Source organism: Belonocnema kinseyi, chromosome 9 (assembly GCF_010883055.1).
Source record: "Belonocnema kinseyi isolate 2016_QV_RU_SX_M_011 chromosome 9, B_treatae_v1, whole genome shotgun sequence".
NCBI classification, from domain to species: domain Eukaryota; kingdom Metazoa; phylum Arthropoda; class Insecta; order Hymenoptera; family Cynipidae; genus Belonocnema; species Belonocnema kinseyi.
Window position 1 is genome coordinate 58,730,613 of NC_046665.1, and position 17,582 is coordinate 58,748,194.

General features: G+C 28.3%; 1 pseudogene; it reads left to right on the plus strand.

The window, feature by feature from the left end:
• LOC117180554 overlaps nt 1–17,582 on the plus strand; it is a 34,124-nt pseudogene that overhangs the window by 15,919 nt on the left and 623 nt on the right.

The following is a 17,582-nucleotide window of genomic DNA, read 5'->3' on the forward strand; positions in this document are numbered from 1 at the left end:
ACGAGGTAATATTCACCGACGAGGCTTCTGTTTGGGGTTACGTGACGTCATCACATGCCTGGACACATTCAACCTCAAGATTAGTGCAGCGGACTGTAAAACTTCCGATAAAAGTGCATCTCTGGGTTTGTTTCTCGAAACATGGGTTTGGGAGATTGCACCTACATATACGGAACTCATTTTTTGTAACGTGGTAACAAGATGAGAATTGAAAGCAAACTGAATGTTAAATCAAAAAGCATGAAAGAGGGAGCTCTTCTTAATATTTTGACACCAAAATCATGTCGATACACCTTACCGACTGCGAGTAAAGCCACCCACGCTTTAACTTGACAGACTGTATATAAGCGTGAATATGGGATTGTATATGCATTTCTGTATATATGAATGTATGTATGTTTATCTGTCAGCTCAATAACCTTGCGATTTTTTTCACTGAAGAGAAAATTATAAGAGTGTGTTTGCACACATTTGCGAGCGTATGAAAAATTACAAAAGAAAACGAAAAGGAACATTTTAAGCCAAACAGCGCACGATATGAAAAATATGCGAGAGAAATAAAATGTTTGTTTTGAAGGATAGAAGATTTAAATTTTTCATTAGCGTTTCTCGTTTTAATCATAAAAAAAATAAAAAACTTAAAACTCCATTTTTTGGTCAAACTGCTAGATATGAAAATGAATAGACAAAAATTATGCACCTAAAAATATGTATATAAAATTCGTTTTTAATCATTTTTTAATTTGACATGTAATTTGTGTTTCATTCGTTAAAAACATTAAAAATTATAAAAAATTTTTTTTGAGAAATGACACAAGACAGAAAAAAATAGACGGAAGCTGTTTACCCAAAAACAGCTCCAAATTTTTTCTTATTAATTAAAAATAAATTAAATAAATTTATGAACAAAAAGGCACAAGGTATAATAAAATGTTTAATAACAAAGTTGTTTTTGAATTGGATCTAAAAATTTTCTCTTATGATTTTTTTCACGAGGCACGTGATGAGATAGTGTTAATTATAGCCGAAAAAGCTTCAACGAAAGAGAATTCACAATCAGTAAATTTCAGTTGTCGATGATTTGGCACGCGACGAGAGTTTTCCCACGCAGTGGACAGATTTGTGATGATTAAGTTATTGTTATTTACTCCGTGCCATATTTGCACCATAGTGCCTTAGCATTTTTTAGCAGCACAAAACGCGTTTGTTGGAGGGCTGGACAAGAGGTTTCAACACCTTAAATGTGTATTTTAAAATAAAAATCATTATGATATAAAGAAGATTTAGAATCTTTTAACAATTTCGGGTTACGTTATTTTCTTTTGTGGGAAAATTAATATTTTCAATCGATTTTAAATCGATTGAACCCAGGTCTTCCTATTTCTGGTTGCACGCTGTAGCCACTAAGCTACTAGAAATATACGCTGTCTTTCGCAAAGTGTTACATTTCATATATGTCAATTTTGCACGGAATCTGGGCTATCGTAGGAGATGAAAACAGTCAATCAGTGGAGATCTCTTTCACTGACCATAAAAATGAAAAATTTACTCATTCAGATTTAAACTAACTCCTCAAATAACAGAAAAATGTTAACGTCTTTTCATACTCGACTGAACTATAAATTAATTATTTAAATTTAAATATTTTTCTGAAAAAAGATCTCTTTTCGCTTCGCTGGGAATCGAATCCAGGTTTTCTGATTGCCAGTCAAGAGCGAAAGGAGAAGATCCTTTTTCAGAAAAAAAATTTTTATTTTTAAAATTAATTCATACCTGCATCTAGTCTGAAAATACATCAAAGATTTTCAATTATTGAAGAAGTTACATTAGATCAATAGAGTTAATTTTCGATTTTTACGGTCGCTTGAAAGAGCTCTCCACTGATCGATTGTTACCATCTTCTATGGTAATACAGATTCCTTGTTATTTTGTAGGTAGGTGAGTCTTATTTGTGTACGTTACCAAAGATATTAGAAACGTAGATGCGATGCGGGCTTAGTTACCCGCGATAAATGTAGATTGCGCGTCCGGCGAAAATTGTCAGTTCCCCTCTACCCACCGCTTCCCGGCTAAAGCACCAATCGACAACAGCCACTTGGAGCACTGTAAGCAACTCTCAGTAGGCCCCTCGAGGCGCACTAATGGTTACTTAGCTTGGACAAGAACTATTTGGATTGAAAGTAAATTGCCAATGAAAACATTTTTACATTTATTAATTTGCAAAATATGGTTATTTTAATAAGTACCACAAATAAAAGTCGATGAGTAATTTACATTGCGGTTTCATATATTTTCCACTATTTCTAAAATTATTACTTATAATTTTCATTCTATATATTATCTATATATAGTTCTTTGATATTATTTATTTTTTATTTTTATTTTTGTGGTCTGCAATTTCTATGGATTTTTTTAGACTTTTATAAAAATATAATTATGATTCCAAGTGATATGAAAATTGTTCTTTCGGTTTTGAGATATTAAGACAGCAGTTCCGAGCCAGATTACGTTTCGCATTGGTAAACAAAATTATACGAACAGAATTTCACTGGCATATTCATAAAAAATATCATGTTCCATAAAATATATTTTAAAATAAACTTTAAATTATTATAATTACTACGGCTTAATCGAAATATATATAATTTAAATTATTTTTTAAGTTTTTCAGAACATTAAAATATATTTATAATGATTCCCATTTTGTCGTAAACTTTATGAAAAATTATGCAAAAAAATGCCTCAAAACCTTCCAGATTTTTTTAAAATCCTATAAATCTTTGAAAATTTTTGAAATATTTTCGACACTGTAAATTTCCCGAAATTATAAAATGTTGAAACCTAAAAATCCCGAATTTAAAAATTCTAGAATAGTGAAATTCTGGACAGTTTACAATATTATCGAATTTGAAAATTCTCGAATAATAAAACTCCAGGCCGAATGTTGTCTAATGATAAAATGTACAAACTAGAAAATTCCCGAATTGCAGAAATTGAGAAAACAGTTTTGTGGCCAATTTTATTTATTTATTACGAATACAATAATTATAGAAATTTTGTTTCATGTTTAATTTTGTTAAATTATGGTTTTAATTTAAAATAACAATAATTGTATAAAAATTTGATACAAACATAAATTTAAAAACACGTGAGCTTCAATTGAAATAAACTTTGCAGGATTCAATTCAGACTAATTTAACGCGACTTTTATTTTTATTTTTTTAAATAATGATTTTATTTTTGCAAGAGTTTTCTGTAATGTACAAAAATACAATGCTCATTTTCAAACAACGTTTTTTATTCAAAAATACATTTGTACAATTATTGTTATTTTAAATTCTAACAATAATTTTTAGAAACTTTAAACAATAAAACAGGTTTTTCTTTGGTATAAGTATTTTATTATTCTATTAAAAAAAATATTTGTTAACAAACCATTTTTTAATTGTACAAATTAGGGAGTGTCTAGCCCGGACATTGTATAATTCGGAAATTTTCTGTTGGAAATACTCAAGTTCGGTAAGATTGTAAATTGTCGAGAATTTTCCAATTCAGAACTTTTATATTTCGACCATGTTATAATTTCGGAATCCTTACAGTGATGTGGGAATTTTATTTTTCGGAAAAAGCGACTGGAAACCCCCGAAAAATAAAATTCCCGACACTGTAAAATTCGTAAATTGAAAGATAACCAAAGAATAAAATTCCCGAAATTATAAAAGTCCAGAAATATAAAAGTCGAATTGGAGAATTCACGAAAAATAAAATAAATAAATTTCCGGACAATAAGATATTGCCGAATTTGAAAATCCCTAAAGAAAATTGCTAAATTATAAAATATCCGAACTACAAAATTCATGAATTTAAACAATTCAAAAAATTGTTTATTAAATATTATTTATTTATTAAAAATACAATAATCGAATATATATATATTTCTGTATGGAAAATTTTGTTTGAAAATGTGCATTGTATTTGGAAAAAATATAAAAAAGTTCTGAAAAATCGAATTTTTTATTAATAAAAAAAATAATAGGAATAAATATTGATATAAATCGTTGTTGAATTGAATCCTGCAAAGTTTGTTTCAAAAATGTTCTTATGTAGGTACAAAGAAAATTTAGACAGAAAATTTTTTTTCTTTCAAAGTGCACGTGTTTTTTAATGTATTTTTTAATACAATTTTTATAAAATTATTATTCAGGTGCCGAAGATTTCATTTTTTGGAATTTTTCGTTCATCCCTTTCGGGATTTTTTTCAGTGGTGCCATATTTTTATACCTCCTCTTAAAATTATGTAATTTTTCAAAATAAAAAGTCAACATTTCAAAACAGTCTAAAAGACATTTAAAAGTTCCAAAAACTTTTTAAAATAATTGAAAAAGATTTGAAATAATTTAAAAGAGAATTGATACTTTTGATACTTTTACCATATTTCCTAACATTTTTGTAAATCCTGTTCTTTAAAAATCAAAATAAAATACTTCTACCTTCGAAATACAAATAAAAAAAAACAATTATAATAGTAACATTCAAAGTTTAAATTTGTGACTCTGAAATTGTGACAATTCTTTTTCAAATTGTTTATTATTGAAAATTGTTTTTTTTTTCAATTTCCAAAGTAAATAGATTTCATTTTCCGATTTGTCCCGGTCGCGAGTCTAGCTCAATATTTAGAACAACTTTCATTTTTTTTTAAATAGTATTTTTTTGGTTCTAACTTACGAGACAATCATTTCATTCTTTGAAAGATTTTCTACAAATCTTGTTGATAATTTTTACATTCTCATCCAAAATGAGAAGGTATTAGTTTTTTATGAAAAATGACTTTTTCGGATTTTATCAAATGTCGACGTTTTGAGGCCCCTTTTTCTGATAAAATCAAACTTAACAAAGTTAAAGAATTTTCAAACTCCAAAAAACGAAACGAAAATGGACATTTGCAGCGAAAAAAAGCTTGATATGGAAAAAAGTCAAGAGACGAAAAACGCTACTTTTTCAAAGCCCCATGATTATTTTATCACATTCCCATCCATAATGAAAAGAGTTTTGTGCGAAAAATGACTTTCGCGAATTTCATGAAATTTCGACGTTTTGAGGCTCCATGAGTCAGAAAAACAAGTTTTTACGTCGGTATCCATCTGCCTCTCTGGCGTCTACGTCGTCGTTCAAATTGATGTTGTGGTTGTCTGTTAATCGGATAACTTTCGAAAAAATAGTCGGATTGGATTGTGCTTTGACACACACTTTTTTCATGTTAAGAATTGTATGTAAAAATAGCACTATTTTTATTTTTTTTTTTTAATATTTTTCTTCAATTGAATTGTTGCAATAAAAGTGTTTCGAAGAGATTTTTGAAAAATCTTTCGGAGAATAAAATTAATATTTATAGGTCGACAAAGGTTTGTTTTCTTTAATAAATTTTATCTTTCATCTAAATTTTTCTAGTTGTTTTTACTATAGTACAATTTACGTTTGTATCTCGGGCGAAGAAATCCATTCTATTGTTTGACCAATATTCTTTGTAAGTCAATATTTTTCATAGAAAATTACCCCGAGTGACCTTCAATTATAATTTTATAAACATGAAAAAACCGCATTTTAATGTTTTCTATGAAAAACACAATCCCTGAGTGACAGAACGAAATCGGAAACAATAAGAGTCAATTTATACAGGAACAAGCTTTTTGAACAAAAATGACCTTGAGTAAACCTTTAATATATATTTGTTAATTTTCACAAAAATCAGGCGTTACTTTCTTACAACAACAAAAAGATAATAATTTGTGGGGGTGACAAATGATCAAAAAATTAATGAAACTTCAAGTTGTACGATTTTAATTTGTAACTTAATAATTTGAAATGTTCCAATCTAAAATTATCGAACACTTTCCATTCAAAAATTCTGATGACATATTTTAATAGCTTTAAATTTGAAATTATTCAATATACTGAAGACTACAAATTTAAAATGTCTCAACTATTAAGGCTTTAAATATTTTTAAAATTGCTGTTCTGGAGACTAAATAGCACTTATTCTTTTATTAAGAAATCACAACCAAAATTGTTTAAAAAAGTTTTTAAAAAAGTTTTAAAAACCTTAAAAAAGGACAGTGGTTTTAAAAGTTCAATGTATGTGATAGGATCTCTTTAAATTTGAAATTAGTCTACTTTTTAATGTTTGAGCTAAAATTATTCCATTTTAGAAGTTATAACTTATAATCCTGAAAAACAAATACAATGTTTTAATTAATTTATACTTAAAACCAAAAACCTTTGTATAATTGAATCTAAATGCAGCTGCAAACATTTAATTTGAAATGCGTTGAATTCCAGGTATATTTTAAAAAGAAAACTGAAAGCAAAGGATCGACTTTCAAAAGAAGCGGAAGAAAGTGACTCGCTGGATTGCAAATGAACATGGAAAATGGTGTATTTTCGCATTTTTAAATGTTAAATTTAAACTTTTTCGCGTTTCAACAATTTCGAATCCCATAATGTTATTTTTTACCTAACTTATAACTAATAACGAAAATTCTGAAAATTCAAACAATAAGGCTGTATTCTGAAAATGAAGCAATTTTAACGTTAAAATTCAAGTTCTTAAACTGAAGGCCTGAAAATTTACAAATTTAACAATTAGTGTTGTATAAATTGTATTGGTATCTTAAAAGAGTATAAATAGTTCTTAAATTAGTTTTTAAATTTTCTGAAGCTTACCTTTTTTACATACCGAGATGTCAAAAAAGCCTACCCAATTTTTTCAAATTTTAATCACTTTTTTTCTAAGAGAAAATCACCCCCGTTTACCAGTGACAAATACTGTAGGAAAAAATCAACAAGATCGAGCGCCGAAATTATAATTAGAGAAAATTTTCTGTAATTCTATGGGGACGGCTGAAATATCCCGAAAAATAAAATTCCCGAATCGGTAAAACTCTCTGTCCCGAAAAATACAATTCCAAAACTAATAAAATTCCTGAGCAGTTTATAATATTAACGAATTAGAAAATTCCCAAATAAGAAAACTCCCCAAATAAAATTGTTTTTTAATCAATTTTAATTATTTATTAAAAATACGATAATAAAACCTTGTTTCAAATAATTTTTGTTTAATATTTAAAGAATTATAAATTATTGTTTGAATTTAAATTTAAAATTATATAAAAAATTTTACCGTCAAATTAATATACAAAAACACGTGTTTTTTAATTAACATTTCGATTTTTTGGAAGAACTTTTGTCATTTAAAAAATACTATATACATTTTCAACCAAAATATCTTATCCAGAAATATATCGAAATGTCTTTCTATAATACTTTTTTTTAAATTAGAAACATGATTTTTCGAGAACATTTTTTTTATAATTAAAAAAAAGACTGTATCGAAAACCTGGATCAAGCTTCAGATCTGAAAAAATTCAGAAATACATACATGTCAAACTTTTCTAACCTCAAAAAATCTTTCTACTGATTTACCGTCATATTTTAAGAAGAATGAGAAAACAAGAGACTTCGTAGTACGATGAGGGCAGCACCTCGACAGGGCGGAAAATGTGATGTCCTATATATATAATTCCCCACTCCCACGCCCCGTACCGCATCTAAGTTTATAATATCTTTGACGTTACTTTAAAATGCGCAATTTCTAAAAATCTTTTTTTCCATGATTGATTCACGCTGGTGGGCTATCTTAGAATGATGAATTACGATTTGATAGCTTATCAATTTGATTCAATTTATTTTAATATCTGCTTAAAGCATTGTATGAAAGCAATAATCTCTTCTTATTTCACAAAAGTCTTCCAGGCTCACACCAAGTTTATGGTTCATTAATTTTAAAGGAAATTTTTTTTTATTTTCAAAATTAGTGTTTTTCAGCAATGAATTTTTCAAATAACCAACTTGGGTTTTTATCCTTGTTATTAATTTCAGTATTTATTTATGGATTACTTGCGCAATCTGTGATTGAAATAGCTGAAGGATTAGTTCAAGGAAATATACTTAAATCTAGAAATGGACGAAATATTTCCGCTTTCATTGGAATCCCTTATGCGCAACCTCCAATTGGAAAATTAAGGTAAAATGTTAATATTTATTTTACTTCTCCAGAGTTTCAATTTAATTCTTGGCAATTTTGCTGCTGGTATTATCTACTATTTAAAGTATACGTCCAACTACCTCCTTGGTATGAGAAGCGTATTTTGCGAGTAAGAAATCATTTCAAAAATAATTAGCCGAGTCGTCGTAAGGAGGAAATTCCAGTTATCATTTCAGTCTCACCAAACTTTGATCAATGGAGGAGGAGTACAAGGACAGAACAAGAGCCTGAAAGGTCATAGTTTATATTGTATACTGAGGAAGGTATTTACATATTTTTTTATTTTAAAATGAATTCGAATATTTTTCCTACGTTGAAAATAAAATTTCACCTGCGAGAAACTGAATATGAAATCTGAATATGAATTTAGATTCAGTGGGCCTTTACCAGCCAAAAAATGGGATGGAGTATATTTATCTAATAAAGAGGGAAATATGTGTCCACAAAAAGTTAGTGGAAAAGTCATCGGAAATGAGGACTGTCTGTTTTTCAATGTTTTCACACCAATGATGAAGTTCAATACATCTTTGGTAAGCTTTAACCATTTAAAATCATTATTAATTATCTGGATTTACAAATTTAAAAAATTAATTTTTATTTTTCACCCCAAGATATAAAAATTGGTTTTTATACGAAAAAATCGTACTCAGCAAGTTCTTTAAACTGCAAATTATTTTACTGAATGCTTATTAGCATTTTTTCATAGAGAAGCAAATTTCAAATCGAAATAACTGTTTAACCCCGAGAAATATTTCTATTCTTAACAAAATAAATTTAATTTCTGGTCAAGCAATTTAAAATATCTTAATCTATAAAGTGTACGATGAACACTGTCAGGGTCGATACATGAAAAAATAAATGGTACCAAACAAAAGATTTCTAGGAAAATTTAAGATGATATAGGTTTTATTTAAAAATAGAATTTTTAATTTTGAAAACTTCGAGACAAGTCAGAGAAGAATGTGAAAGATTTAAAGACGAATTTTGTTAACTTTTCAGGATTTAAAAAATTTTCAGAAAAACTTTGAATTATTTTAAAAGATATTCAGAAGTTTTGAAAGTCTTGAAAAGATGAAAAAATAATATAAATATCAAGAAGATTTCAAAAACTTTGAAACAAAGTTTAAAGAGCATAAAAAACTCAGTTAAGATTTGTGGGAAAATTTTAAATGATATTTTTCTAATATTCTAATATTTTCACAAATTTCCAATCTTCCTATTTTGCGCGAATAAAAAATTCAATAAAAATTGGAATAGGATTAAGAGATATTTGGAAGCTTTGAGAGTAATCATAATAATAATTTTCAATTTAAAAGGATTTAATTTTTTAATAAAATGTAGAATTTGAAATACTTTAAACGACAAATTTAAAATACTTTTAGAATATTTTTAATTTAAAAAAAGTTTAAAAAATTTTACGAAAAATTCGAATCATTCTAAAAATTTTATTAAATTTTAAAATAATGAAAAAATTTAAAAGGATATACACAAACTTTCAAACAAAATAAAAAGTGTACGAGTCTTGAATGGTCTCAAGATAATAAATATAATTTCACTTGGGATTCTTGGGAAAAATTAAAACAGTTTTCATTTTAAAAAATTATCTTAATAAGAAAATTTAGACATTTTTCAAAAAAATTTGATTTATCATTTATATTTATTTTCAGAGAGTGGACGAGCGTAGTCTGAAGTTGCGCAAGGAGCGTAGCCTCGGCTCCCCCGTTGCGGAGAACCGTCGCATGGAGGGAAGTGGTGGGAGAGCCGCGCGAACATTTGAATGTCTGTAGTTGTGATGAGCAAACCCGCTGGACCTGGAAATCGGGAAATGATAGTGCATTTATTTTTTGACCGGAAATTTTACAAATTTTTTGAAAATAAATCTGTCTAGCTTTGTTTCCAACCGTGTTTTAAATAATTAGCTAAATTGTTATATTTTTCAACTGTACTTTAAATATTAAAAAGTAAATAATCATTGATTTCAGAAGATGATTCGGGATCAGTTCATAATTTTAGAATTTTTAGATTCAAACTTTAAAAGTTAAACTGTTTAAATTTTAGTATTATCAGTTAGAAAAATGTAAGCACCCGATTGAAACTTTATAAACTATTTTCAGTTTTAAAATAACTTTAACCTAATATATTCGTAATTAAAAGCTTTAATTAATTTTCAAATATTGTTTTAGTTTCAAATATTCCATTTTTAAACCATTCAATTTGAAATTTTTAAACAAGAAAAATAACATTTATTTAATATTTAGAGATATCTGACTGTTTATTCAAAATCCGTAATTACAAATCAAAAACACAAAACTAAACAAAAAACTAAACTTTGAACGTTAAAATTTCAACCCATTAACGACCAAAGCTATCAATTTTATAACATGAGTTTGACCGCAAAATTTATGGGTATAACAAAACAATGAATAGAGCAAAAGTACTGTTTCTTATGTTTTTGGGTGAGCTAAATTCGAATCCTCCGTAAAAATTCGAATATATTATAACATAAAACGCGTTAATATCTTAAAATTTCTTCAACCATCGGTGCAAAAAATTCTAACACTTTAACAGAAAATTTTTGTACATATGTTTTTTTTCCAAAATGGCGAACAAAATGCAAAACTGTCCTAAAAACTGTTTTTCTCCATCATCTTTGTTTTTTTTTCAAAAACTTCAAAGTTTTAAAAAAAAGTTCCATATATTAAAAGTGTCTTGAAATTAACCATAGAATACTATGAAATTTTTTCTAAGAAATCTTAAAAAAATTCATAGTATTCTATGGTAAGACATTTTGATTCCATGGAACTTTTTTTTAAAACTTTCAAGTTTTTGAGAACAACAAAGATGATGGAAAAACCCAGTTTTTAGAACATTTTTGCATTTTGTCCGCCATTTTGAAAGAAAAAACATTTATATAAAAATTTTTTGTTAAAGTTTAAGAATTTTGTGAACCGATGGTTGAAGAAATTTTAAGATATTAAAGCGTTTTATGTCTGGAAACAATTATAAAAATAAAAAATCAAACATTTTTCACTATTTTTGTATACAAAAACCGCCATATATAATTTTTAAGTCAAAATATTCAAATTTTGACCACGGATTCGAATTTATCTCACCCAAAAACATAAGGAACACTACTTTTGACCTATTTATTGTTTTGTTATACCCATAAATTTCGCGGTCAAACTCATGTTATAAAATTGATAGCTTTGGTCATTAATGGGTTAATTACAGTATTTAAAAAAATTTAAAGTGTTTTAAGAATTGTAAAGGGCTTTATAAGAATGAAACACATTTTTTTAAGATTCGTAGGAAAATTAAAAATCATTTTTTATTTTTTAAAATTAATTTAAGAGAATGTTCAAAAAGATTTTGAAAGTTTTACGAAACAATGAAAAATGAATGTGGAAAATTTTAAGCAATTTTTTTTTTAATTTTGCTGACTTTTTAAAAAGATTTAGGACAAATGCAAATCATTTTAAAAGAAATTTGGAAGGTCTTGAAAAGTTTCAAAAATACTTCAAAATTTAAAAAACGTAAAACAACATTCAGTTTTTTCAAGATTTTGAAATAAAAATTTAAAGTATTTTAAGGATATCTGAAGTATTTGAAATAGAAAATTTAACTTTTAATTTAAGAAGTGAACTTACTCGAATTGTTTCTAAGGACAGTAGGTGTTAAATGGTTATTTATACATAACAATTCAACAATTTGAGTAACAAATTAAAATTTTTTAAATAGTGTAATTAAAATTGCAACGTTCAAAGTTTAACTTTCTGTTCAGTTTAGTGTATTTCATTTGTAATTACGGATTTTAAATGAACAGTCAGATATCTCTAAATATTAGATAATTGTTATTTTTTTTTAATTAACAAATTTCAAATTGCATGGTTTAAAAATGGAATATTTTAAACTGAAAAAATATTTGAAATTTAATTAAAGCCTTTAATTACGAATATTATTTTAAAGTTATTTTTAAATTTTAAATACTTTATAAAGTTTCACTTGGGCGTTTACATTTGTCTAACTGATAAATCTCTCAAATTTAAACTTTTTAATTTTTAACGTTTAAATCTGGAAATTCTAAAATTATGAACTGTTTCCGAATCGTCTTGTAAAATCAATTATTATTTACTTTATAATACATAAATTACAGTTCAATTAAAACATTAATAATTAATTTATACTCACACTTGATGGACTAAAAATGTTATTTTATCCTAAACTATCTATTTCAAACATTTCTAATATTTAATTTTTTAAGTCTTTAATTTTTTTTAATTCTTGAAATAAAAGTGTACGCTTAAAAATTAAAATAGAACATTTTTAAAGTGAAAGATTTTCGAATTACGCATTCTAAACTGAATGAAATCATAATTGAAAAATATAACAATTTAGCTAAATATTTAAAACACGGTTGAAATCAAAGTTGGACAGATTTATTTTCTAAAAATTTTTTAAATTCCCGGTCAAAAAATAAATTCATTGTCATTTGCCGAGTATCATTTGTCGCTCTATTTTCTTTTCATTCTTCTCAGTGCTGTCTGTTCATCACAGCCACAGGCATTCAAATGTTCGCGCCAGTCTCCCACCAATTTCACCCATGCGACAGTTCTCCGCAACGAAGGACCCGACGCTACGCTCCATGCGCAACTTCAGACTACGCTCGTTCACTCTCTGTTTATTTTATTTAAATTCAACAAATTTTAGGATAAATTTGAATCATTTTAAAAGATACTTGAAAATTCTGAAAAAGATTGAAAAGATTGAAAAAATATATAAATTTTGTATAGATTTTAAAAATAAAATTAGAACCTTCTTAAGAATTTTTAATGATTAGTTAATTAGCTTTCTTTTTTTATTAAAAATTTAAAGTTTTGGTTAAATATTATTCTGTTATGGTTGAGGTTCCAGAAGGAAAAGCAAAGGAATGTAGGGGAATTACGCAAAATAAGGTATGGGAAAGTGAGGGAAAGTAAGATGAGTGTTAGTAGGAGAAATATGGGAAGCAGAAGTAAAGGAAGTTAGGAAGTTAGAAAGGAGGAAGAGAGCAACGGTGAAGTAGGTGAAATGGGTGAAGGTAAAGTTGGCAAGTGAAAATAAAGTAGGGAAGCGAGAGGATGTCGCATTGACCGACGGCTAGTATCTGATGAGAAGTAGGAAATGAAAACAAGTAGTGGGAAATGCCAAGGTGCGGAGCAAGGGAGGAGAAGTAAGGATAAATAAGTTAGGTGTTGAAAGCAGCTTGACATGAGATAGGGATGGGCTTATGACGGGTAATATGGAAAAAGCTAAGCTCGTAAATAGAGGATGGAATGTAGAAAGGTACAAGTGGGGACTGCGGGAACTAGGACTGGAGGCGATAAGATGTAGCGAGGAGGTAGTTATGAATGTAGATAGGTAATTATGAAGGTCAAAATGGGATTGGAAGTAGGCGATGCGAATAAGTATGGTTGGGGAAGCAAAGGCTACGAAAGCAAGGGAAGTAAGGATAGGCAAAGAAGAGGGGGGAGGATTTGAAGGAAGGTAATTAGAGAAATAAGTGACATGTAAATAAGAGAAGGGAAGTAGGTAATGGAGAGTACTGGTGGTGACCGTAGGGTGGCAAGAGGAGGAGGTGAGGGCTTGTAGAGAGTGGCTAGGGTAGAGCTGATCAAGGCTACTGTAGGATATTAAGTAGATGAGGGGAAGAAAGGGGGCTCAAGAAGTAATGAGGGCGTGGAAATAGGGAAATTGGGCGAATGGAGTGAAGATGATGAGGAGGGGAGCAAGGGGCAAGTGGAGTAAACGAGTCATTATGATTAGATACCTAAAGAGAAGTTAGGTAAAACCGTCGAGCTAGCGGTGAGAGAGTTGCTGCACTTCGTTTTGGTGTGGCGTCTAGTCCAGATTCGTTGCACTGATTATCCCAAACTCGCGCAGGTCAGTCGCTCTGAAACTTGGCTATATTTTCCTAAACTACGCAAACGCGATACTGTGCTGCAAGCGCCGCGTGTACAGAACGGCTCGACTATACTATTACTCCAAATTTGCATTCAAGTCTTACTCGCGAGTTTTTTGGGGTCGCTGAAACCGAATCTGAAGTCAAAATTCGAAAATTTAAAATGGCGGATCCAATATGGTTGACGAAAACACAAAAAAAACGGCTCTATTTGGACCAATCACGGTACTTACTGGTTTTTGGGGTCGCTGAATCAGAATTTTCAGTGAAAATTCGAAAATTTTAAATAGCAGATATTTTCGTCCGCAATTTCAATTTTTTAAATTTTGACATCACTTTCTGAATTTCGACTTCAGATTCAGCGTCCCAAAAACCCGTGAATACCGAAATTTATCCAAATAGAGCCGTTTTTTGTATTTTCGTTCATCATATTGGATCCGCTATTTTAGATTTTTGAATTTTGACTTCAGATTCAGCGACCCCAAAAACCCCAGGGTGCAAATTTTCAGGATAACAAATTTTCCTGCCATTTTTGGCACTTTTTGTCGAATTCTCTCTGCCAACGAAGGGGTTAACCGCTTAAGCCTGTTCGGGGTAATGGTTCTCCCGAATCAGTGGAGCCGTTCTACTAAACAGATGTATCATTGTTCACGTTGTGATTGATGTGAAAATTGTACATGTGGGCAATAGGTTGGCAATATGTATATAATGGAGATTTGAATTAATTAATTGGTATGCTAATAGGCTACGAAATCCTTTTTGCAGACGCATAGTGCCTACTTGAAATACTTTTTTATGCAAAATTTAGCGCGTGGAAAATTAATGTCTTTTGTTTGAGGATTTAACTATTTCCTGAAATTTGAATTCTCAGTTATTTTTCATTTTCAGTTACTAATAAATTCTAATAAATGACGATAAAATTGTGAAATACTTATAAAGAAGAATTTTTAGGACAACATCACCAGCAACAGCAATTTATTACCAGCAATGTTGTATATTCATGGCGGCGGTTTTAAAAGTGAAAATGCTAATTTTGATTATTATGGACCGCTCTATCTTATGGACAAAGATATTGCACTTGTTACAATAAATTACCGATTAGGACTTCTCGGATTCCTTTCAACTGGCGATTCAGTTGCCCCAGGAAACTTTGGATTAAAGGATCAAGTTATTGCACTGAAATGGGCCCAAAAGAATATCAATGTTTTTGGTGGAGACAAAAATTGAGTTACTTTATTTGGTGAAAGTGCTGGTGGGGCTTCTGTCACTTATCACGCACTTTCAAGTTCATCTACAGGTAAAATAAATAAATTAATTAATAAATGATACATTTTAAATTTATTCAATTCAGCAAAGTAAATTGAATTGAATCGCAGTAAAGGCCATTTAATCAATTTGATCCAGAAAGTGGATCAAATTTATTATCAACGCATATCATATTTTTGGATGAAAATTCGTCTCATTTGGATAGAAATTTTCTGATAAAAATCAAAGTTGTATTACATTGTTGATAATTTAACAATATTGTGAGTAATTAGTTTTTGCCAGTAAATTATATTTTTGTAGATAAGTCACAACTGTCTGTCAGAAATTCAATCATTTTGTATAAAATTTGACTTTTTTGGATGAAAATTCTATAATTTTCAAAGAAAATGCAACTGTTCGATTAAAAATTATATCTTCGTTGAAAATTCATATTTTGTTTTTAAAAATTCACTTACTTTTTACAAAATTTACCCTTTCTGTTTGAAAATTTAACAGTTTGGGTGACGTTTTTTCGCACTGGAATGAAATTTTTTTTCTTTTTTGTAACTTTTTTGAACTTTCGTCTTTTTGAATAAAATATTGTCATTTGTTTAAAAATTCACATTTTTGTTAGTAAGTCATTCCTTTTACTTGAAAACTTAACTGTTATTTTGACATATTGTTTTTCTTTTTTTTAAATTAATTTTTTCAACTGAATCTTAAACTATTTTCTTGAAAATTCATTCATTGTTCTTTAAAATCGTTTTTTATAATTTTGTTACAAAATCAATAGATACGATTAGCTTAGCTATTCCGTTTATAGATAGAAATTTATCTTTTTAGTTGTAAATTGAACTATTTGTTTTAAGATTTGGCTTTGTTCAATTTTAAGTTACATTCTAAGAAATTCATTACTGCATTTTTGATTAAAAATCCATACTTTTTTGTTGAAAATTCAACTATTAAGTTAAAAATTAATATGCCTTGTTAAAAAGTCGTCTTTTTGGTACAGAATTATTCTTTCAAGTAGAAAATTATTTTGTTTAGTTAAAAATTTAAAAACTTGGGTGTGAGTTGAATTTGCTTGCTAAAAATTTTTTTTATTGGTTGGGAAATCATCACTTTAGTTAAAAATGGATCTCTTCGTGTAAAAATTAACCTATTTTGTTACAAATTTTCTTTTTGGATACAAAAATGAATTTTAACATTTACAAACTCAACTATTTTAGTTACTTTTTCTATAAAGTAATTTTTTTAATGAACAGGTTTCTTAGTAAATTTTTACTTTTTGTTAAAAAATGTAACTATTTTGATAAAAGATTCAACTATTTGGTTTAAAATTAACTTTTTTCTTAAAAATTAATATGTTTGGTTTAAAAATTCTACTGTTTTGTAGAAAACTCGCCTATTTAACTTAAAAATTTAACAATTTTGCAAAAATTTTATCTCCCTCTTGAATAAGAAATCTTTCTTGGATAACAGTTCAAATCTTTTAAAGTAAATTTATCTTTGGTACTAAAGTTAGTCTATTTTGGTAGAAATTTTATCTTTTTTTTGTTTGAAACGTAACTACTTGGTTGAAAATTGCACTCCCTTGGGAAAAATTCAATTTAATGGCTGAATACTTATCATTTTAATTTAAAATTCATCTCTTTGGTTAAAATACGTATTTATCGTTCGATCATTAATTTTGTAGGTTAAAAATCCATGTTCAATTGAAAAGTTAACTGCTGAATTTTGTATTTCAAATATGTATGTGAACATTTATTTTGGATCCACTAAAGTGTATCATTATGATTTGTAGCTGATAATCCACATCCTATTCAACGGTTTGATATCCCTGGCTTCACGTGATTACATTAAATTCAATTAGATTTGATTTAGCTTGAAAAACTTTAAATAAATTAAATTAATGATAAACTAAACTTTGTTTTAAATATGGATGCTTTAGAATAGTCCAAATAATATTTCCAACGAAAATTTCTTATTTTTACAGGACTTTTTCATCAGTATATTAGTCAAAGCGGAAACGCACTTTGTCTTTGGGCATATCGAGATAAAAGCTTAATTAGAAAAGATGTCAATTATGTTGCCAGAAACGTTGGCTGCCCAACAAACAGTTCTCAAGATCTGATCAATTGCCTCCGAAAAACAAGTCTTCGCAAACTAGTAAATTTGGCAAGAATTGTGGGTCCGGATTTTCGAATTTTAATTTTCAAAAGATATATATGGATGTAAAATTTGATTGCGCATCTTTTTTTCTTAAGACAAAAAGTTGTAACTTTTTTAGTTTAAAAA